The sequence below is a fragment of the Lissotriton helveticus genome, chromosome 2_1 (genome assembly GCF_964261635.1).
Source record: "Lissotriton helveticus chromosome 2_1, aLisHel1.1, whole genome shotgun sequence".
Taxonomy (NCBI): domain Eukaryota; kingdom Metazoa; phylum Chordata; class Amphibia; order Caudata; family Salamandridae; genus Lissotriton; species Lissotriton helveticus.
This window is the reverse complement of record NC_136059.1, coordinates 881,862,137-881,887,126: the sequence shown is the minus strand read 5'-3', so window position 1 is coordinate 881,887,126 and position 24,990 is coordinate 881,862,137.

The following is a 24,990-nucleotide window of genomic DNA, read 5'->3' as shown; positions in this document are numbered from 1 at the left end:
CGCCAATACTGGCAGACTATCATGCTTTCTTAGTTCCGTGTACTGCACAGAGCTTTCCCTTATCACAGGATAGCATGAGCTACAAGCCGGCAAAGAGATGTTTTGACAAAGTCATCATTTTCTCTCTGTCAGTTTTTGTTGAGATTGATGTAATGTATATGTGATGTTATGACGCTGTTAATTATTGCAAACTGTATTTTGTAAAAAAGTTGATCAAAGATTGTACTAAATGTTGTACTTTTTTATCAATGACTCAATGTTTCACATGAGGGTGCTGCTGTTCTAACAAACTGTATTTGACACCAAAAGTCAATATCACTCAGATGCTGCTTTTATAGACAAATGCACTTTTTAACCTATGTTGCAACCCTTCACATGCATTGGTATTTGTGTTGGTGAAATGTTCATATTGAATTGTTTGAGGCATCTGTAGATAGCGCTGAGCTTGTAGATCGTAATTACAAGAGGTACTTCACGTAAAAGGTTCCCCACAATTAGATCAAAACCAAAGATTCCTTGAAAAAGAGCTAAGGTGTACTTTGTCCACTAAAACAACCAGACTTATCATGGATTACCCATTAATACGTAGGCAAACCAGGTTCCCAACACAGGCTAGAAAACACATAATACGTTTTGCCAAGAACGGCACACACATACGAACACACACTCATTTCCCCAGTTGAAGGAGGGAACTTTTGACACTAACATAATTGAACATATGAGAACACACGTACAAATTAAATACACAGATCAAAATAAAGACAGGAGAGAAGTATTATTAGAACCATGGGCCAATCCTCAATGGAACTTGGTATTTATGTCTTGGACCATAGGTATATATATATATATATATATATATATATATATATATATATATATAGATGAATTAATACCTCTGCGGTTAACAGGGCCTTAGAATAAAAGAATCTCTTCCACTTATTTCGTTAGGTCTGTTTCCGCTTTCGTCTTGCAGCAGAGTGAGCTGCAAGACGAAAGCGGAAACAGGCGTACATTAGAGACAAACATCCTGCGATAATAAAGGGGTGCAACAGACCAAGAAAATTAAGAAAATTGGCAGTTTTGCAATACATTTAATCTCATAAGGGAATGTAATCCATTGCCCACGACCTAACTAAATAAGTGGAAGAGATTATTTTATTCTAAGGCCCTGTTAACCACAGAGGGATTAATTTTTATATATATATATATATTCACTGAAAAAACCATAGGTTATAGACCATATATAGTTAGGAATTTGCATTTACAAAACCTTGAAAATTCACTGAAAAAACCATAGGTTAGAGACCATATATAGTTAGCTGGACATTTTATTGACATAAAACCAATGAAATTCCATATATAGTTAGTTGCACTAACTATATATCGCGCACCCGCAATCCACTGCTGATGATGTCACATATTACATCATTCATGACATGGTCAGTGACATCACTGATAACATCACTGAGGACATCTCAAATGACATCACTGATGACATCACTGATGACATCTCAAATGACATCACTGATGACATCATCTAGTGTCTGTGTGTTTTTGTAAAGTTTAAATATGTTTTACATATTGAAGAATGAGTGGATGTATGGAAGACTGAGTGTGTGTGTGGCTGGCTGGGAGGTGTGTGACTCTGTGCATATCAATGTGTACTTGTATCAGTGATTGTATAAGAGAGTAAGTATGTGTTAGTATATGTGTGAAAAGTATGGTGTTCTGTGTTTAACTGTATAGATGAGGAAATCGAAGTGTGATTGATTCTTCACAGGACTGACTAGGTGTATGAGTGCATATGATAGTGTTGTAATAATGAGTGACTGTATGTATGAGTGATTGTATGGGTGAATGAGTGAATGTGTGTGTAGACGTAGGAATCAGTGAGTGCGTATGTAGTAACTGGTATTGGTGTGTCATGATGTCATCAGTGATGTCATTTGAGATGTCATCAGTGATGTCATTTGAGATGTCATCCGTGATGTCATCAGTGATGTCACTGAAGTATGGTGTTCTGTGTTTAACTGTATAGATGAGGAAATGGAAGTGTGATTGATTCTTTACAGGACTGACTAGGTGTGTGAGTAACTCCATGGATGAGTGGCAGTGTGTGAGTGTCTGCATAGGTGTATGAGTGCATATGATAGTGTTGTAATAATGAGTGACTGTATGTATGAGTGATTGTATGGGTGAATGAGTGAATGTGTGTGTAGACGTAGGAATCAGTGAGTGCGTATGTAGTAACTGGTATTGGTGTGTCATGATGTCATCAGTGATGTCATTTGAGATGTCATCAGTGATGTCATCAGTGATGTCATTTGAGATGTCATCAGTGATGTCATCAGTGATGTCACTGACCATGTCATGAATGATGTAATATGTGACATCATCAGCAGTGGATTGCGGGTGCGCGATATATAGTTAGTGCAACTAACTATATATGGAATTTCATTGGTTTTATGTCAATAAAATGTCCAGCTAACTATATATGGTCTCTAACCTATGGTTTTTTCAGTGAATTTTCAAGGTTTTGTAAATGCAAATTCCTAACTATATATGGTCTATAACCTATGGTTTTTTCAGTGAATTTCATTGGTTTTTTAAAAGCTAATATCTATAGCTGTAAAATATATTCTTTATTACGTGACGTATCACGTAGCCACGTGAGACGCCTCATGACGCATCGCATAACCGTGACCTATCGGCTCTGCAGCGCAAACAAAACCCGTAACGTAAGCGTGCCGGAGCACACTTACAGATATAAATATTTTTTTTAACCTTAATTAGACAAAATCCACACGTGCACATATCTTGAGGCCTTGCAAAGGCACATCAAACAAACAGTCCCTACAATTTTGCCAAGTTTGCTGGAAATCTATTCCCTTAATTTTTTTTTTACTGTTTCTCTTGGTTTTCCCCTTGTTACGCTTACCGGGACGCTACCCGGTACGCGAACCGGACGCTCCAAAAACACAAGATGGCGGACTCCCGTTACGCTGCCGGTTAGCTGCCCGGATCGCGTACCGGGAAGCGCCTCTACCGCGAAAAATCGCAGGGGACTTTAATATCCCCCTCATCAATCCTAGGGGGTCAGGAGGGGTTTACCTTGCCCCCTTTCCTTCATTTCCCCCTTCTTTTTTCACCACATCTTGTCTCTCGAACCTACCGACAGACAAGATGGCGGCTGCTCCGGACTGTTTACAATGTTGACAGCTACGCTGCCGGTTAGCTGCCCGGTTAGCTGCCCGGTTAGCTGCCCGGTTAGCTGCCCGGTTCGCGTACCGGGACGCGCCTCTACGGCGTAAAATCGCAAAAAAAAATTTGTTTTAATTTTTTGCCCCGCGGGGCACTTTAATATCCCCCTCATCAATCCTGGGGGTCAGGAGTGGTCTACCTTGCCCCCTTTCCTTCATTTCCCCCTTCGTTTTTCACCACATCTTGTCTCTCGATCGTACCGAGAGACAAGATGGCGGCCGCTCCGGACTGTTTAGAATGTTGACAGACACCGGAAAGCCAATCAGCTTCGCTTCGCGAAGTTCCGTTACGCGTCAGGTACGCGAACCGGGGCGCTAACCGGAGCGCTGTCACAGATATATATATTTTTGTAAACGTTAATTTCTCAAAATCCACTGGAGCACATATATTGAGACATAGCAAAGGCACGTCGGGCAAACCATATCTACAATTTTGCCAAGTTTCATGTAAATCTATTCAGCCGTTCGGGCTAAAAGTGAGTCCAACCGCCCTATGGAAAAATGAATGGGAAAAACGCGTTTTGGGACCCCCCTTTTTTCTCGGCCCCCCCTTGACGAAACCCCCCCAAATTTTCAGGGGCTGCTCAGAATCAAAATGTGCCATTGTCCTGAAAGTTTCAGCCAATTCCGTCCACAAACGCCAAAGTTATTAGACATAGAATTTTCAGAAATCCCATAGAGAAAAAATCCTAACTATATATACCCACTGGCTATCGCCAGTAGGTAATATACATATATAAACATATATAATCTGCATATCTATATAAATATAAATGCATGCATACATATACATATACAACACACAAAAAAGCAGATCAGGTCTAGGAGAAACGTGTGTAGCTGTACTGGCAAGGGTGCAGATAAAAGGATGCATACATGAGCACATGATGTTGAAAATCACTGGCTAGATGAATCCCATCAGACCACCCCTGTGGTGGAATTTACGTCATGTGGGATGTTACTGATCATACCAAAATACAACCGACCATGTAGTGCCGATGTAGAAATGGATGTCAGGAAGATAGCCGTGAAAATCATCAAAAAGTGATCATGGCTAAGGTGCAGTGCCTATAGTAGTGAAAGTAAAATTAACTACATGTGCGTCGTAAGGTATTCAAAACGCACTTCATGTGTCAAAAGTTAAAAACCCGCCGGGTAATGACGTTACCCAATGGCGCAGTGATAAACGGTCGACATGTTTCAGCTCTAGGGACTTTCCCCAGCTTTCTTCAGGACCAAAGCTAGTATTGCTACTGCAACCATAAGTGAAATATTAAATCGATATCAAACAATGTACTAAAAATTGAGTACATATCTGCCAGGAACCATCACCGTTGAATGTCCACTGGAAGGCAAGGAGAACATCTTATTCCTATAAAATAAAGTTTGATTTACAACAACACCATATGTCAAACATACATCTAAACACCTACACATAAGCCGCACAGACAGGACACACTTAGCATGAATAATTGACATTCAGCTTGGTTTGAAAAAAAGCTTAATAGCTCAAACAACATGAGGCATTTCCTCATGGTGCTACTCACCCAGCCTTGTGTGGGTGAAGACCCCACCTCACCCGGCAACCGCTCGGGAGTATGAGGCCCCGCTCTATAGTGTAGATAAAAGGAAACCATGAGTACACAACTCTATAATTTCCAAGCCAATTGCTCTACACAAAAACCCAACAGACGTGTGATAGTGCCCTTACTGTTCACCCTCGCAGCACCAACATAAATGTCCATCGGACATATTACGGACCCAAATGCTAAAGTGCCCCTAGTCACTCGGACGAGAAAACCTACTCATGTTTGACCAGTGTAGGTGTTCCTCAAAGGTTGTAATAAACATATCCTAGAAAACAATATGTGTACCCCCGGACTAGTGTTCAGGAATAACCATGGTAAAGGGTTCAACAGATACCCAACAGAATTTCAACAGTAGAATCCCTGGTGAACACCTAGGAAACTCATGGGCTTAACAGACCCTCAGATAGATTACTCAAGTTACCTCCCCTATACCACAAGGCTCAATAATGCGAGTCACCACAATTCTACCACTGACCAATAGCAGTTAACTATCGCGGGTTACCCAAAGGACTGACCTGTCCGTCGGTGCCACGGATTGTGACCCGCGCGGAAGTGGAGGTGTCGGTGCAACCGCCCCTCGTACCTTTATAGCCACCGTTAATCACAAGAAGTGGCCGTAATCGCCATTAGGAACCAACAGACTCTGGCGTGAGAGGGAAGACACTGGTCATGCGCGCATGCGCAATAGCGCGAAACAAACTGTGGGCGTCAGCGTGAAGAGATACTACTCTAACGCGCATGCGCGTTGACATCAAGCTCGAAGTTGGTGACTTCTCGAGCGTTGTTATCTAGCCAATTGTAAGAAGAAAAGTCCCAACTAACAGTAAGTAGGGACAAGGATGACGGGGGTGCAGATGGTTAAAACAAAACCCAAATATACAGGCACTGCTATTCTACCTCGAAGAGCATATAGTGAGTAGCTGCTTTGGTCTAAGCAGCACCCTGAGTCATTATATATGTACAAATGGAGGACCGTTTTACGTGTCCTACGCCTGATGTTTATTTATTTCAACAAGGGTTTAAAGTGAAATACAAATGACAAATCATTTCCCTGTTTGCCTATCAAGCCCCTCCGCATCACAAGCTATTCACCAGAGATATTTCACTTTAAACCCTTGTTGAAATAAATAAACATCAGGCGTAGGACACGTAAAACGGTCCTCCATTCGTACATATATAATGACTCAGGGTGCTGCTTAGACCAAAGCAGCTACTCACTATATGCTCTTCGAGGTAGAATAGCAGTGCCTGTATATTTGGGTTTTGTTTTAACCATCTGCACCCCCGTCATCCTTGTCCCTACTTACTGTTAGTTGGGACTTTTCTTCTTACAATTGGCTAGATAACAACGCTCGAGAAGTCACCAACTTCGAGCTTGATGTCAACGCGCATGCGCGTTAGAGTAGTATCTCTTCACGCTGACGCCCACAGTTTGTTTCGCGCTATTGCGCATGCGCGCATGACCAGTGTCTTCCCTCTCACGCCAGAGTCTGTTGGTTCCTAATGGCAATTACGGCCACTTCTTGTGATTAACGGTGGCTATAAAGGTACGAGGGGCGGTTGCACCGACACCTCCACTTCCGCGCGGGTCACAATCCGTGGCACCGACGGACAGGTCAGTCCTTTGGGTAACCCGCGATAGTTAACTGCTATTGGTCAGTGGTAGAATTGTGGTGACTCGCATTATTGAGCCTTGTGGTATAGGGGAGGTAACTTGAGTAATCTATCTGAGGGTCTGTTAAGCCCATGAGTTTCCTAGGTGTTCACCAGGGATTCTACTGTTGAAATTCTGTTGGGTATCTGTTGAACCCTTTACCATGGTTATTCCTGAACACTAGTCCGGGGGTACACATATTGTTTTCTAGGATATGTTTATTACAACCTTTGAGGAACACCTACACTGGTCAAACATGAGTAGGTTTTCTCGTCCGAGTGACTAGGGGCACTTTAGCATTTGGGTCCGTAATATGTCCGATGGACATTTATGTTGGTGCTGCGAGGGTGAACAGTAAGGGCACTATCACACGTCTGTTGGGTTTTTGTGTAGAGCAATTGGCTTGGAAATTATAGAGTTGTGTACTCATGGTTTCCTTTTATCTACACTATAGAGCGGGGCCTCATACTCCCGAGCGGTTGCCGGGTGAGGTGGGGTCTTCACCCACACAAGGCTGGGTGAGTAGCACCATGAGGAAATGCCTCATGTTGTTTGAGCTATTAAGCTTTTTTTCAAACCAAGCTGAATGTCAATTATTCATGCTAAGTGTGTCCTGTCTGTGCGGCTTATGTGTAGGTGTTTAGATGTATGTTTGACATATGGTGTTGTTGTAAATCAAACTTTATTTTATAGGAAGAAGATGTTCTCCTTGCCTTCCAGTGGACATTCAACGGTGATGGTTCCTGGCAGATATGTACTCAATTTTTAGTACATTGTTTGATATCGATTTAATATTTCACTTATGGTTGCAGTAGCAATACTAGCTTTGGTCCTGAAGAAAGCTGGGGAAAGTCCCTAGAGCTGAAACATGTCGACCGTTTATCACTGCGCCATTGGGTAACGTCATTACCCGGCGGGTTTTTAACTTTTGACACATGAAGTGCGTTTTGAATACCTTACGACGCACATGTAGTTAATTTTACTTTCACTACTATAGGCACTGCACCTTAGCCATGATCACTTTTTGATGATTTTCACGGCTATCTTCCTGACATCCATTTCTACATCGGCACTACATGGTCGGTTGTATTTTGGTATGATCAGTAACATCCCACATGACGTAAATTCCACCACAGGGGTGGTCTGATGGGATTCATCTAGCCAGTGATTTTCAACATCATGTGCTCATGTATGCATCCTTTTATCTGCACCCTGGCCAGTACAGCTACACACGTTTCTCCTAGACCTGATCTGCTTTTTTGTGTGTTGTATATTGTATTTAGGGGTATGAGCAGACAGGTCTTTAAACATCCCCTTGACCCTCCACATACCTGTTTTGTTTTCTAGTACATATACATATACGCATACATATGCATGTTATTTACATGAAAGTTTTAAAAACACTAATAAAAGCAAAGCTAAAAAGCCACCTCATTACAAACAGAATGGCTTTAACTTAAACGAGGGCGAGATCTATTGCATTTTCAATGCTTGTTTACTTTGGTTCTATCAAGAAGGCATTCAGATGTGTCACACATTTGCCATAAATTCTGAATGTTAGCACTCTAGTTGCTCATTAGATCACTGTAGTAAAGCTAGTGCTTACCAGGGAAGTCTGCTGCTAATCATGGTTTGCAGCCATTTTCCCGCATTTTTTATCCCGCAGACTTTCAGTCCGCATACCATTATCCCGCAAGGTCATTGACCTCGCATACCATTATCCCGCATTTTTTCAAAACGCATGTGCATTTATCGCGCATGCCTTTACAAAGAATTACGTTTTAAAGGCATGTATGGTAAATGCATTTGCGTTGTGAAAACCACGATGACGAGAGAGGTAAGTGGGTTTGTGTTAATTTTTTCGTGGGTTAGTGATTGTGTAGTGTAGTGTAGTGTTGTGTAGTGTAGTGTTGTGTTAGTGTAGTGTAGAGTTGTGGTGGTTGTTTAGTGTAGGGTCATGCTGGGGGTAGTGTTTTAGGGTTTAGGGTTGTGTTGTAGTGTTTGCGTAGTGTAGGGTCATGCTGGGGGTAGTGTTTTAGGGTTTAGGGTAGTGTTGTAGTGTTTGCGTAGTGTAGGGTCATGCTGGGGGTAGTGTTTTAGGGTTTAGGGTTGTGTTGTAGTGTTTGCGTAGTGTAGGGTCATGCTGGGGCTAGTGTTTTAGGGTTTAGGGTAGTGTTGTAGTGTTTGCGTAGTGTAGGGTCATGCTGGGTGTAGTGTTTTAGGGTTTAGGGTAGTGTTGTAGTGTTTGCGTAGTGTAGGGTCATGCTGGGGGTAGTGTTTTAGGGTTTTGGGTAGTGTTGTAGTGTTTGCGTAGTGTAGGGTCATGCTGGGGTGTAGTGTTTTAGGGTTTAGGGTAGTGTTGTAGTGTTTGCGTAGTGTAGGGTCATGCTGGGGGTAGTGTTTTAGGGTTTTGGGTAGTGTTGTAGTGTTTGCGTAGTGTAGGGTCATGCTGGGGGTAGTGTTTTAGGGTTTTGGGTAGTGTTGTAGTGTTTGCGTAGTGTAGGGTCATGCTGGGGTGTAGTGTTTTAGGGTTTTGGGTAGTGTTGTAGTGTTTGCGTAGTGTAGGGTCATGCTGGGGGTAGTGTTTTAGGGTTTTGGGTAGTGTTGTAGTGTTTGCGTAGTGTAGGGTCATGCTGGGGGGTAGTGTTTTAGGGTTTTGGGTAGTGTTGTAGTGTTTGCGTAGTGTAGGGTCATGCTGGGGGTAGTGTTTTAGGGTTTAGGGTAGTGTTGTAGTGTTTGCGTAGTGTAGGGTCATGCTGGGGGTAGTGTTTTAGGGTTTAGGGTAGTGTTGTAGTGTTTGCGTAGTGTGGGGTCATGCTGGGGGTAGTGTTTTAGGGTTTAGGGTAGTGTTGTAGTGTTTGCGTAGTGTGGGGTCATGCTGGGGGTAGTGTTTTAGGGTTTAGGGTAGTGTTGTAGTGTTTGCGTAGTGTAGGGTCATGCTGGGGGTAGTGTTTTAGGGTTTAGGGTAGTGTTGTAGTGTTTGCGTAGTGTAGGGTCATGCTGGGGGTAGTGTTTTAGGGTTTAGGGTAGTGTTGTAGTGTTTGCGTAGTGTAGTGTCATGCTGGGGTGTAGTGTTTTAGGGTTTTGGGTAGTGTTGTAGTGTTTGCGTAGTGTAGGGTCATGCTGGGGGTAGTGTTTTAGGGTTTAGGGTAGTGTTGTAGTGTTTGCGTAGTGTAGGGTCATGCTGGGGTGTAGTGTTTTAGGGTTTTGGGTAGTGTTGTAGTGTTTGCGTAGTGTAGGGTCATGCTGGGGGTAGTGTTTTAGGGTTTAGGGTAGTGTTGTAGTGTTTGCGTAGTGTAGGGTCATGCTGGGGGTAGTGTTTTAGGGTTTAGGGTTGTGTTGTAGTGTTTGCGTAGTGTAGGGTCATGCTGGGGGTAGTGTTTTAGGGTTTAGGGTTGTGTTGTAGTGTTTGTGTAGTGTAGGGTCATGCTGGGGGTAGTGTTTTAGGGTTTAGGGTAGTGTTGTAGTGTTTGCGTAGTGTAGGGTCATGCTGGGGTGTAGTGTTTTAGGGTTTTGGGTAGTGGTGTAGTGTTTGCGTAGTGTAGGGTCATGCTGGGGGTAGTGTTTTAGGGTTTAGGGTAGTGTTGTAGTGTTTGTGTAGTGTAGGGTCATGCTGGGGGTAGTGTTTTAGGGTTTAGGGTAGTGTTGTACTGTTTGTGTAGTGTAGGGTCATGCTGGGGGTAGTGTTTTAGGGTTTAGGGTAGTTTAGTTGTTTAGTGTATGCTAAAGGCATATTCGTTCTAAAAGTTTTCGTTATTTTAATTTGCGGCCTAATAGTACATGCGGGATTTTTTTGGTGGACTGATGGTATGCGGGATTTCGTCATATATTCGCTAATCATACTTTCTATGGCAAAATTAACCCCCTCATTTTGTTCCTTTTTAAATTAAATGTTTTAAGAGTTACCACTTTATTCCAATCAAGATGGCTTCAGGTGTGCCATACCTTTGTAATAAGTAGGACTGTTAGCACTCTAGTTGTTCTTAGGAACACTCTGGGACATTCTGTCATTGGGCTATAGTTGGGCTACATCTGGCTGATATTTGGGCTACATTTGTTTTTTTTGTCTCTGGTGGACATCTTTGGGCTACATTGGGCTACATTGGGCTACATTGGGCTACATTTGGGCTCCTACATATATATAGCCCAATGTAGCCCAATATATATTTTTCAAAGTTAATTTTCGTAAAAACCACTGGAGCCTATATCTTGAGACATAGCAAAGGCACATCGGGCTACCAGTCCCTACAATTTTGCCAAGTTTGGTGTAGATCCATTCAGCCGTTCAGGCTAAAAGTGAGGCCAACCGCCCTATGGAAAATTGCATGGGAAAAACACGTTTTGGGACCCCCCTTTTTTCTCGGCCCCCCCTTGACGAAACCCCCCCAAATTTTCAGGGGCTGCTCAGAAACAAAATGTTCAATTTTCCTGAAAATTTCAGCCAATTCTGTCCTCAAACGCCAAAGTTATTCGACATAGAATTTTCAAAAATCCCATAGAAAAAAAATCCTAACTATATATACCTACTGGCTATCGCCAGTAGGTAATATATATATATATATATATATATATATATATATATATATATATATATATATATATATATATATATTTTCGCTCCAAATTGCCCAAAGGTCAGGGATGCACACAGGCAACAATTGACATCCTGCCCTCCATTACAGTTGGACTGCCTGTCGACGCGTTTCGGAAATGTATTCCTTCTTCATGGACTTGTGGCACAAAAGTACGCTGCTGTGTATCACGATTTTATATATTAAAAACCCTTAGATTGGCTCTCGTGATTAGTCTCTAGTCTCTTGCCTCCTGATAGGCTGGTATGACAGAGTCATGGGCGTATGGCCTTCTGGGAGATGTATTTCTCCGTTGCAGCGATCCTTTAGTCTTTGTTTGCCCTCAGGTGGGCTCCAAGGTAAGGAGAGTAGCAATCCTCGGTGTTGTAGCCTCACAGTAATGCCAAGCATAGACACGGCTCGTGCCCGCTATTAAGGTGATGGTGCAATCCCTACGGCGTAGGCTGCCGTTTAAAATGTTCGCTCCAAATTGCCCAAAGGTCCGGGATGCACACAGGCAACAATTGACATCCTGCCCTCCATTACAGTTGGACTGCCTGTCGACGCGTTTCGGAAATGTATTCCTTCTTCATGGACTTGTGGCACAAAAGTACGCTGCTGTGTATCACGATTTTATATATTAAAAACCCTTAGATTGGCTCTCGTGATTAGTCTCTAGTCTCTTGCCTCCTGATAGGCTGGTATGACAGAGTCATGGGCGTATGGCCTTCTGGGAGATGTATTTCTCCGTTGCAGCGATCCTTTAGTCTTTGCTTGCCCTCAGATGGGCTCCAAGGTAAGGAGAGTAGCAATCCTCGGTGTTGTAGCCTCACAGTAATGCCGAGCATAGACACGGCTCGTGCCCGCTATTAAGGCGATGGTGCAATCCCTACGGCATAGGCTGCCGTTTAAAATGTTCCCTCCAAATTGCCCAAAGGTCAGGGATGCACACAGGCAACAATTGACATCCTGCCCTCCATTACAGTTGGACTGCCTGTTGACGCGTTTCGGAAATGTATTCCTTCTTCATGGACTTGTGGCACAAAAGTACGCTGCTGTGTATCACGATTTTATATATTAAAAACCCTTTGATTGGCTCTCGTGATTAGTCTCTAGTCTTTTGCCTCCTGATAGGCTGGTATGACAGAGTCATGGGCGTATGGCCTTCTGGGAGATGTATTTCTCCGTTGCAGCGATCCTTTAGTCTTTGCTTGCCCTCAGATGGGCTCCAAGGTAAGGAGAGTAGCAATCCTCGGTGTTGTAGCCTCACAGTAATGCCGAGCATAGACACGGCTCGTGCCCGCTATTAAGGCGATGGTGCAATCCCTACGGCGTAGGCTGCCGTTTAAAATGTTCGCTCCAAATTGCACAAAGGTCAGGGATGCACACAGGCAACAATTGACATCCTGCCCTCCATTACAGTTGGACTGCCTGTCGACGCGTTTCGGAAATGTATTCCTTCTTCATGGACTTGTGGCACAAAAGTACGCTGCTGTGTATCACGATTTTATATATTAAAAACCCTTTGATTGGCTCTCTTGATTAGTCTCTAGTCTCTTGCCTCCTGATAGGCTCGTATGACAGAGTCATGGGCGTATGGCCTTCTGGGAGATGTATTTCTCTGTTGCAGCAATCCTTTAGTCTTTGCTTGCCCTCAGATGGGCTCCAAGGTAAGGAGAGTAGCAATCCTCGGTGTTGTAGCCTCACAGTAATGCCGAGCATAGACACGGCTCGTGCCCGCTATTAAGGCGATGGTGCAATCCCTACGGCGTAGGCTGCCGTTTAAAATGTTCGCTCCAAATTGCCCAAAGGTCAGGGATGCACACAGGCAACAATTGACATCCTGCCCTTCATTACAGTTGGACTGCCTGATACACAGCAGCGTACTTTTGTGCCACTAGTCCATGAAGAAGGGATACATTTCCGAAACGCGTCGACAGGCAGTCCAACTGTAATGGAGGGCAGGATGTCAATTGTTGCCTGTGTGCATCCCTGACCTTTGGGCAATTTGGAGCGAACATATATATATATGGAGGGTTGAAAAAACATTAAAAAGGTGAACCACAAAGACCATAAGACACAGCGCGCCAGAGAAAGGCGGGGACAAAACTATAATTGAAGCACAAGAAAGTTGGTCTCACAAGAATCCGAAGTCACGGCGTACCTTTGAGAAAGTTCAAGTGTGAACGAAACATGTCAGGACTACCGCCGGTTGGAATAAAGAATGCAAGCTCTGTTGCCTGGTGTGCGGCTGATTTCTTCTACAGGGAAGATGTTTTTTGGAATATATATATATATATATATATATATATTACCTACTGGCGGTCGCCAGTAGGTATATATAGTTAGGATTTTTTCTCTATGGGATTTTTGAAAATTCTATGTCTAATAACTTTGGCGTTTGTGGACGGAATTGGCTGAAATTTTCAGGAAAATGGCACATTTTGTTTCTGAGCAGCCCCTGAAAATTTTGGGGGGGTTCGTCAAGGGGTTGCTGAGAAAAAAGGGGGGTCCCAAAACGCGTTTTTCCCATGTTAATTTCCATAGGGCGGTTGGCCTCACTTTTAGCCCGAACGGCTGAATGGATTTGCACGAAACTTGGCAAAATTGTAGGGACTGGTAGCCCGATGTGCCTTTTGTAGGTCTCAATATATGTGCTCCAGTGGATTTTGAGAAATTAACGTTTAAAAAAAGATATATATCTGTAACAGCGGACCGGGCAGCGCTCCAGGACGCGTACTTTTCGCGCAACGGAGCTTTGTGAAGCGAAGCTGATTGGTTCTCCGGCGTCTGTCAACATTCCAAACAGTCCGTAGCGGCCGCCATCTTGTCTCTCGGTAGGATCGAGAGACAAGAGGAGGCCAAAGCGAAGGGGCAAATGACCATAAGGGGGAATAGTAGATCCTCGCTGACCCCCTAGGTTTGATGTGGAGGTTTTAAAAGGGCCCCGCGGGGCAAAAAAAAAAAATAATAATAATAATCGAACGGCTGAATGGATTTGCACGAAACTTGGCAAAATTGTAGGGACTGGTAGCCCGATGTGCCTTTGCTAGGTCTCAATATATGTGCTTCAGTGGATTTTGAGAAATTAACGTTCAAAAAAAGATATATATCTGTAACAGCGCACCGCTTCGCGTACTTTTCGCGTTACGGAGCTTTGCGAAGTGAAGCTGATTGGCTCTCCGGTGTCTGTAAACATTCCAAACAATACGTAGCGGCCGCCATCTTGTCTCTCGGTAGGATCGAGAGACAAGAGGAGGCCAAAGCGAAGGGGCAAATGACCATAAGGGGGCATAGTAGATCCTCGCTGACCCCCTAGGTTTGATGTGGAGGTTTTAAAAGGGCCCCGCGGGGCAAAAAATAATAATAATAATAATAATCGAACGGCTGAATGGATTTGCACGAAACTTGGTAAAATATTAGGGACTGGTAGCCCGATGTGCCTTTGCTAGGTCTCAATATATGTGCTTCAGTGCATTTTGAGAAATTAACGTTCAAAAACAAGATATATATCTGTAACAGCGCTCCGCGGAGATAAAATTATATCTGTATTACCTAGCTGTTGCTAACACCAGTTAGCGACGGCTAGTAGGAGATAGCGACCATCTTGGGCCCCACTTTGCATGTGAGTGATATTTATCACTAATGACATGCAAAGTGGGCATGCCAAGATGTTAGCGACTGGAAACAGTCGCTAACATCGCTATCTCCTATTATCAACTTTTGGAAATATTCGAGATAAGCGCGAATATCTCCAAAAAGTAACAGCTGCCCTGAGCAGTTCTTAGCCATGTTATCCAATGGGAGGTGGATAACATGGCTAAGAGCATTAGCTCGGTAATGCATGAATATCGCTGAGTTTTCAGCGATATTAATGCATTGCGGTCGTTTTTTATCGTATTTGCGATAAACTTTGATAATAGCAAGGTTTATCTGCGATAATTTCTGACGGTAAAAAAATCTTTGCAATGCATCGTTAGGGATAAATATCGCTTAACTTTGGTAATATGCCCCAACGTCTGTTAACGTTCGATTCGAAGGAAATCAGGAAGTGTTGAAAAACATTGTCTGCGCCATCTTGTCTTTTTTCAAATGCCACACTTTTGTCGTGCACGGCAGCCATTTTAGATGCCTTGACCAGACCCACTCTGTGCACGCTGTCGATCCTTAGCATGGCTCCCCACCATCGCAAGCATCTCACCCAGGCAGTGGTCACCCCCGCTCTCTGTCTTATGCATGGGTAATAAACCTCCCCCCATCTGCGCTGCTCTTCCCTGAGAATCACACCCTGTGCCCGCCCGACACCTCCCTTCGCCCTATTCACTACCGCACCCTCTGACACTCCTTTTCCTCTGTGTCCGATTGTCCAGGCCGGTCCTAGGCTATCAGCTAGCCCTGCAGATGTAGTTTATGGCCACAGCTGTAAAGAATCACCCCTCTTCAAAGGAGTTATAGTAGATCAAGGCCCACACTCGATGAGATCCGTCACAGCAGAAGCGTTGCTATTATCTGAAAACCATCCTGTATTGTGATTGGGGAGGGGACCGAGCGTGAAGCGGAAGATTCCAGGGATGACTCTTTGTACATCAAAGTTTTTACAATTATGTGTCACATTAAAAATATATAGCACTCCGACAAAGTAGTAAGATTATAAAACTTTAATAATTTATAAATATATACAAGAAAACAAAAATAGTAATAACATATAAACATTTTTAGGGAAAAACAACGAAGTAGCGGTCGGCTGTGCGAATAGTCCCAACGCAGCACAACGTCCAGATTTCCGGCATGGGGCGTCGCGGGGGGTGGGTCATCAGTAGCAAACTGTTGTGCGAATAGTTCCAAGGCAGCAGAACGCGCCGAAATCTAGATGACACGAAAGTGATGTCTAGTAAGTTGCCACCCAGCAAATAACGGCGTGGGGCGTCGCGGGGGGTGGGTCATCAGTAGCAAACTGTTGTGCGAATAGTTCCAAGGCAGCAGAACGATGGCACCAAGGTGATGTCCAGTAAGTTGCCGCACTGGTTTTGGTATCCTACAATGCTGCTCCGAATAACGGCGTGGGGCGCCCCAGGGGAGGCGGCGTGAACGGGCCTCTCCAGGTGGAGTGTCATCTGTTGTAGTGGGGCGCCCCTTTACCGTTTCAGTTGCCATTCCGTCCGTTTTTGGTCCACTGTGTCAAAAGCCGCAATTCAGCTGAGTTGGCCCACTCTTGCGGTGCAGCGATAGGCGGCTGTCACAGGACTCTCAAAATGGCGGCAGGCTCTTTCCTTTTTGGGCCTGGTCCACTGAAATGGCCCTGGGACACCTTGGAAATCGGACGCTTGTCTGCTAGGTCTTGGACCCCATTCTCGAAAGCGTCCCCTCCGCCTTGAGAATTCATCAAAAGTTTTGGGGGCCCCGACTCCTGCAGGCTTCTGGTGGGGAGCGGCTGCCATGATTGCTCGCGGAATGACCACGACGGAGCTACGAGATGGTGGTGCTCTCATGCTGACGCCAGTTTAGTCTGAAACATCCAGAAACAAGGTGGGGCTTTCATCGTTTGGGAAAAAAAAAAAGTTTTCATCCAATGAAAAGTGTTGTTTTTAGGTCATATGATCAAGCCTTCCATCATTAGGAAACCAAAAGTAAAATGAACCAATGAAAAGTTTTATAAACAAGTCACATGACCTGTTATGCGGCATAGGGTATAAAATGCGGAGAAAATACGTTGGCACGTGAGGCGGCGTCAGTAGCGGACCGATGTGCGAATAGGCCGAAGGCAATACAACGCGCCAAGATCCGGATGGCACCGAGGTGGTGTCCAGCAAGTTGCAGCACTGGTGTGGCCATCCTACAATGCTGAAAGTCGGCGTGGGGCGCCCCGTTGGCCTGTGAGTTTGCGTCAGTAGCGGACCAATGTGCGAATAGGCCGAAGGCAGCACAACGCGCCAAGATCCGGATGGCACCGAGGTGGTGTCTAGTAAGTTGCCGCACTGGTGTGGCCATCCAACAATGCTGAAAGTCGGCGTGGGGCGCCCCGTTGGCCTGTGAGATGGCGTCAGTAGCGGACCGATGTGCGAATAGGCCGAAGGCAGCACAACGCGCCAAGATCCGGATGGCACCGAGGTGGTGTCTAGTAATTTGTCGCACTTCTGTGGCCATCCTACAATGTTGAAAGTCGGCGTGGGGCGCCCCGTTGGCCTGTGAGATGGCGTCAGTAGCGGACCGATGTGCGAATGGGGCCAAAGGCAGCGCAACAATATTTTCTGACTGACACCACAAGGCGCTGAGATGCCAAGATCCGGATGGCACCGAGGTGATGTCTAAGTTGCGGACTGATGTGCGAATGGGGCCAAAGGCAGCGTAACAATATTTTTTGTATGGAAGATACCACTAGGCGTTGAGATGCCAAGATTCGGATGGCACTGAGGTGATGTCTAGCAAGTTGCTGTACTGGTGTGGTCATCCTACAATGCTGAAACTCGGCGTGGGTCGCCCCATTAGCCTGTGAGATGGCGTCAGTAGCGGACCGATGTGCGAATAGGCCGAAGGCAGCACAACGCGCCAAGATCCGGATGTCACCGTGGTGGTTTCATAGTTGAGAGGCACTTCATCTGCAGTGGGGCGCCGAGATCCGGATGGCACCGAGGTGATGTCTAGCAAGTTGCTGTACTGGTGTGGTCATTCTACAATGCTGAAAGTCGGCGTGGGGCGCCCCATTAGCCTGTGAGATGGCGTCAGTAGCGGACTGATGTGCGAATGGGGCCAAAGGCAGCGCAACAATATTTTCTGAAGAGAAGACACCAAAAGGTGCTGACATTCCAAGATCCGGATGGCACCGAGGTGGTGTCTAGCAAGCTATGCAGTTGAGTTGTGTGCGCACTTGCGGCGAATAGGTCGAAGGCAGCATAACAATGTTTTTTGAATAGAAGACACCACAAGGCGTTGAGATTCGGTTACCACCGAGGTGATGTCTAGCAAGTTGCCGCACTGGTGTGGCCATCCTACAATACTGCTCCGAATAACGGCGTGGGGTGCCCGAAGGGGGGGGGAGCCGGCGTGAATGGGCCTTCCTAGGTGGAGGCTCGTCTGCTGTAGTGGGGCGCCCCTTTATCGTTTCAGTTGCCATTCAGCTGAGTTTCGGCTGCTCTTGATGCTACAGCGACAGGCGGCTGCAAGAGGACTCTCAAAATGGCGGCCTGTTCTTTGGATTTGGGCCTGGTCCACTAAAATGGCCCTGGGACACCTTAGAACTCGGACGCTCGATTTTTTTTTCCTTTCCTGTACATGCAAAAAAAGGTAAATGCCCGGTACGTTACACGCTTCATCTGCCATGATGAACTCTCCAGAGGAACCGAAAAAAAATATAGTTGTGGTAACTATACCATGCATCGTCATATGGAGAGGTGGCACCAATTAATTATAGTGCTGCATAAAAGAGAGATTTGGAGGAGAACCCCTGACCTGCTAGTACATTCATCAAAGAAGTGGCACTGAGAGCTTCAGAGGCAAGGGAAACGGTCCCAAATATTTAGAAGAACTTTGGAAAGATTAAAATGACATGTTTAGATTGTGGCAAATTAATTTCATGTGGACAGATGAGTGTTACTCTAATAAATACAGCATATGAACATCATCATAGTCGATGGTTGGTAGAGACATTTTGACTATATCCTGGACCTGCCCGTCCTCGCCCAAAATGGCGCCGGAATAAATGGGACTCGTAACTCCTTGTTGTGTACTGGTTGCAGAACCTTGAAATCACGAGATACGTATGCAGTTTTGAAGCACATGGCGGGCGGGGACGAGAATTGATGGAATATTTCGACATCCCTATTGATATTAAGTTCTGATGTGTTATTGATTACTGTACTGTTGAAAGTTCGAATTAACGTCACCCATGGTACTTGCCCGCAAATGTATATCTAGATAATTTTATTGTAACTGGCCCTGTCGTATTTTAATTATAAAATGTACGTCCACCGATTCCGTAACTGTTAGACACCTTAGTTCTTGCAACCTAATGGCCCGCCCGTTACGTTCCTCTACAGTGTAAATGTCTATTCATCATATACGATTACAGTTTGCTCTGTGGCAGGCCCATGTGGTTATAGGCTCGTATTTGTATAATGAAATTTTCACAATAAAGGTTTTTAAAAGAAAACATGGTAGTAGTATATACATTGGTAAAGTTTTTAATAATAGTGACTGTTTTAGAATCATTAAAAGGCAAGTGAAATAAAGCAGACCAATTACATGAAGGGTAAAAGGTATAATACGAAGGAACGCAGTAAAGATAAATGGTCAAGGGCTGTTGTGTTTTCTATTCCTGCAACATAAAGTGATCGATAAGAATCTCATATTCAGGCGTATCGGCGACTAAGACAGCAGGTCGACCCTCTTTTGCTCAACGGCTCCGTCATGGGACGAAGAAACGCTCTTTTTCTCGAAAAAAGAATATATTTTACTTGCAGGACAGTTGTAAAATTTCCGGGAAAGTACATTAGCCTGGAACATTATAACATATATTTAAGAAAAAATAATGTTCGGAAGTAATGAAAAGCGTAATTTTTAGGTCATATGACCAAGCCTTTCATCATTACAATAAGAAAAGTTAAATGAACCAATGAAAAGTTTTATTAACAAGTCACATGACTTGTTATGCTTACGTTACGCGCTGCGCGCCCCGGATGACTTCCGGATGCGCTAACGCGGCGCGTCATATGACGCATTACGCGACAACGCAGGTACAGAATATAGTCAAAATGTCTCCACCAACCAGCGGTCGGAACACAACCCCTTTCAGCAGGCTAAATAGTTCTGTTAAATGACAACAGAAGGGACAGGCAACAAGAACCATCAGTCAAAGAGGGGAGGGCTAGTTCTTCTCTACCGGGTTACATTGGGGCGCTACCGGAACTGATCGAATTGGTAGTCTACAGTGTTTCTGGATGTTTCAGACTGAAGCTGGGGTTAGCATGAGAGCAGCACCATTTCGTAGCTCCGTCGTGGTCATTCCGCAACCAATCATGGCAGCCATTCTTTATCGTTATTTTGGGCGGGGTGGGTGGCGGAGCCGAGCTGTTTTGCAGCCATCATTGTGTGGAGTTCAGTTCATCTCACTAGTTTTGTATTTGTCATGAGGGGTTGTTCCTAATGTTTCTATTTTAGCGAGGTCAAAAAGAGATCCCATTAGTGGCCTACTGATTTTCCTCGATTCCTTTTCTTTTTTTTTACACGATTTTTCGTTATCTGCAAAGACTAAACAGAGTATTGCGACTCTGTGTTTGTTTGTAAATAGAGAATGAACCAAAGAGAACTAATTCTAAAACAGTAAATACTTGGATAACAATCAATCAAATGGAGAGAGAAGCAGGCACGACGGATTACAACGGGGGCAAAGGCCTGCGTTAACTACCTTTCACTATCTGCAAAGAGAGAGTACTCCTAATAGAAATGAGGGGGGGGGGCACCATTCAAAGCAGATCAGTGTGCATAAACACGAAAATGTTTTCACTTACCACGTACTTGACATTCAACAGCTTATGATATTTGCTATTAAAAAACCATTGAAATTCACTGAAAAAACCATAGGTTATAGACCATATATAGTTAGGAATTAGCATTTACAAAACCTTGAAAATTCACTGAAAAAACCATAGGTTATAGACCATATATAGTTAGGAATTAGCATTTAAAAAACCTTATTTTACTCACACAAAACCATTGAAATTCCATATATAGTTAGTTGCACTAACTATATATCGCGCACCCGCAATCCACTGCTGATCATGTCACATATTACATCATTCATGACATGGTCAGTGACATCACTGATGACATCACTGATGACATCTCAAATGACATCACTGATGACATCACTGATGACATCTCATTTGACATCATTCTTGTGCTAATACGATAAACCTCTTCAGACTCTAATATAACCTTAGATACACTCAGTGTATACAGACACTCACACACTGCCACTCATCCATGGAGTTACTCACACACCCAGTCAGTCATGCAAAGAAACAATCTCACCTCCATTTCTTCAACTATACAGTTAAACACACCTTACTTATTGAAACATATACTAACACATATTTACTCTCTTATACAATCCCTGATACAAGTTCACAATGATCGATACAACCACTCACTCATTCAGTGGCTCTCATGCACAGTTATTTATATATGCCAACTCTCACATGTACTGTGTTTTACATATGTACTTACTATGACATGTAGCATTGAGATATCCATTCACTCATCAATACACTCATGCACACAGTCAACTGCCCATGTAGCTGTTTCCACATGCACTCTTGAACTCATACACCTAGTGAATAAACTGCTCACACATCTATGCATAGAGTCACACACCTTCCAGCCACCCCCACACAAACTCAATCTCCCATAGAAATACTTGGGCAACCAATTAATAACACATATAGCCTCTCGTATAGCTAATGATCAACACATGCAGCAGTTTACAGAACAACAGACATAATGATGCACAAATTAAGACAGTTTAGTCACTAACCCATGCATTCAGTGAGACACATTTAATCACTCACTCATACAGTCAGTCACGCACCTACTAAATCCTTCATCCAGACACTTATACATCCACTCATTCTTCAATATGTAAGACATATTTTAACTTTACAGAAACATACAGTCACTGGATGTTGTCATCAGTGATGTCATCAGTGATGTCATTTGAGATGTCATCAGTGATGTCATCAGTGATGTCACTGACCATGTCATGAATGATGTAATATGTGACATGATCAGCAGTGGATTGCGGGTGCGCGATATATAGTTAGTGCAACTAACTATATATGGAATTTCAATGGTTTTGTGTGAGTAAAATAAGGTTTTTTAAATGCTAATTCCTAACTATATATGGTCTATAACCTATGGTTTTTTCAGTGAATATATATATATATATATATATATATATATATATATATATATATATATATATATATATATATATATATATATATATTAGAAAGAGTTCTCCCCACACAGTAAAGATCAGGAACCACAAACAACTCGCACTCCAGGGTCCGTGTTTGAAAAAACCGTTTATTGGCGACGCGTTTCGACCAGGCGGTCTTCTTCTTTAGCCAGCCACATAAACACACAATCACCATTTTTAAAAGTGCACAAGGGTAGTAGTGGAAACTGACATAGGACCACAAAACCCATTTAGGACTACAATTCTTGAAAAACTACAAATGCAGTAAAGGAAAGACTCAATGGTGCACAGTATTACAAAACAATAGTGGGTGAAATTAATGGTAAGTGACATATATGAATTTTAAATAAACAAACAATATAATAGTGGCTCACATATATACATATGTTATTTTATTGAATTCAAATTTAAATTAAATTAAATTAAATTAAATTAAATTAATCTGCATTATGGCCAAGTGGCCTAATTCAGGCACTAGATCAGTGTTCACATAATTGCACCATATTGAGTCCATATCAACATTAAATCAAAAGCAATGTGGTTTAGGGGCCAAATGGTCTTATAAGGGGCACAGACTCGTGCACGGCCATGTGGCCATTCAATCCATTTCAAAGTTAAACCAATTGCAGAAAGGAATGTATCATAATTAGTATGTCCTATGGGATGGGGCCAGGTCAAGGGGGGGTGAGGGGATATTCCAGCATGGAAAGGACAATCCAGGGAAGTGACTAGATGTGGATGAAAAGAGATAAATTAAGTAAAATACAATAAATTAAGCTGAAAGGTGCTAAAATCAGTCTTTTAGCACCGTGGGTTGTGCAAAAAAGGGGGGGTGAGCCCTATACTGACTGTCGTGAGTCTAGCCAGACCTACAACAATTGCCAATTGGGTTGTGATTGTGCAGATAGAACGTGGGGTAAGGTGGTGTGCCTATGAGGGAATAGGGGAGTTTTTTACCAAAGTGATGTGGTGATGAGTTGCTCATCAGTGTGAACTCCCTCATGTGCTGGACCTTATTGGTCGTGAGGGGGTCGTTTGGTCTAAGCTCTAATGTGAAGCTCCTAACTACACATCTGTCCACAGAGAGAGCCCTCTCTGAAGGAAAGTGAGTTGGACGTTGCAAACACAACAGCTAGAAATGGGGGAGGGGGGGTTTTTGAGAGAAGAGGGTCAAGTGCAAGGGAAGATGGAATGTTATGGCCTAACATAAGGTTTTCAGCCAATGTGCACGTGTAACTACTCATCCTCGTTCAGGCCAAAGGGGTTTCTTGAATCCAGACGAATGATGTACTGGGATTCCAGGACACGTAGCTGTTTGAGTCGGTTGCCCCCTCTTGGGTTCGCAGGAATTCTGTCAATGCCAAAGAAGGAAAAGTGATTAACATCGCTGTTATGGAAGCGTAACCAGTGACGTGCAGTGGCATAGCTCATGTCAACATTCTTGATTGCCCTCATGTGCTCTAGTATACGTTTCTTTATTGGGAAGATGGTACTTCCAACATAGAATTTTGCACACGGGCAGACAATCACGTAAACACAATGGTCAGTATTACAATTCATGAATTTCCCAATCAACTCGCTCCTGCCTGTGGGAAGGGGATAGGATTTTACATTTTTGCTGGTGGCACAGGCCTCACACTTGCCACATTTATAAAAGCCCTTCTGCTCCTTCAGCCAATTCTTTTTCTTCACAGGGGCCTCGAAGTAGCTTCTCACTAGCATATCTTTTAGAGAGCGTGCCTTCCTGTATGTGAGTTGTGGTTGCTTGTTGATCACTTTCCCTATAACTGGATCATTTGTTACAATGTGCCAGTGTTTCTTCAGTATTTCCCGTACTCTGCCTGCTTCTACACTGTACGTTGTTATCATCCTGACATTACTGGATCCCAGGTTGTCATGGTCTCTTACTGTTTTCTTATTTGTTAAGAGTGTTTCCCTCTTCCTCGCTTTCGATTTTTCTTTAGCTACCAGCAGTACCTGGTCTGAATATCCCCTGGCCTTAAACCTCTGGGTCAAGGTGGTCTGCTCTTTCTTAAAAGCGGCATCTGAGCTGCAGTTGCGCTTAGCCCTCAGGAATTCTCCATATGGGATGCTGTTCTTGAGGTTGTTAGGATGGTGACTTCTAGCATGTAAAATGCTGTTGCCTGAGGTGGGTTTCCTATATAGGCTGATCTGGATTGCTCCCTCCACAACTCTCACCGTGATATCTAGGAAATCCATCTCGATTTGGTCTATTTTGTTGGTGAATTTCAAATTCACATCATTCCTATTGATATTAAGAAGGAATTTATTCAACTCATGCCTCGGGCCATCCCAGATCAGGAAGATGTCGTCGATATATCTGGTGTAGAAGGCAATGTGACAGGTGACATCGATATTATCCTCTGACCATAGGACTTGTTCTTCCCACCAACCCATCAGCATACAGGCAAAACTGGGAGCAAAGCAACTTCCCATCGCAGTGCCCACCTCTTGTTTAAACCAATTGTTGTTAAACAGAAAGAAATTATTCATCAGACAGAATTCCAACATTTCAAGCAGCATTTCAGTTTGCTGTAAAAAGAATATAGACCTGTCCCTCAAAAAGTGTCTGCATGCTCTCAAACCATCCGCGTGTCTGATACACGTGTATAGTGAGACCACGTCTATTGTAACCAACCAGAAGCTGTCCTCCCATCTGATACCCTCTATCTTGGTGATAAAGTCCGTACTGTTCCTGCAGTACGAGGGGAGGTTAAGTACATATGGGAAAAGGAAGGTGTCCAGAAAAATAGATGTGCTTTCCAGGAGACTGCCATTAGCAGATACAATGGGCCTACCAGGTGGGTTGTTCGCGTCTTTGTGGACCTTGGGCAAGATGTAAAAACAAAGGGTGACTGGCTGCCTCAAACATAGAAATCTCAGTTCTGACTCAGCTAGCAGGTTCTTACCTCTCCAGTCTCTA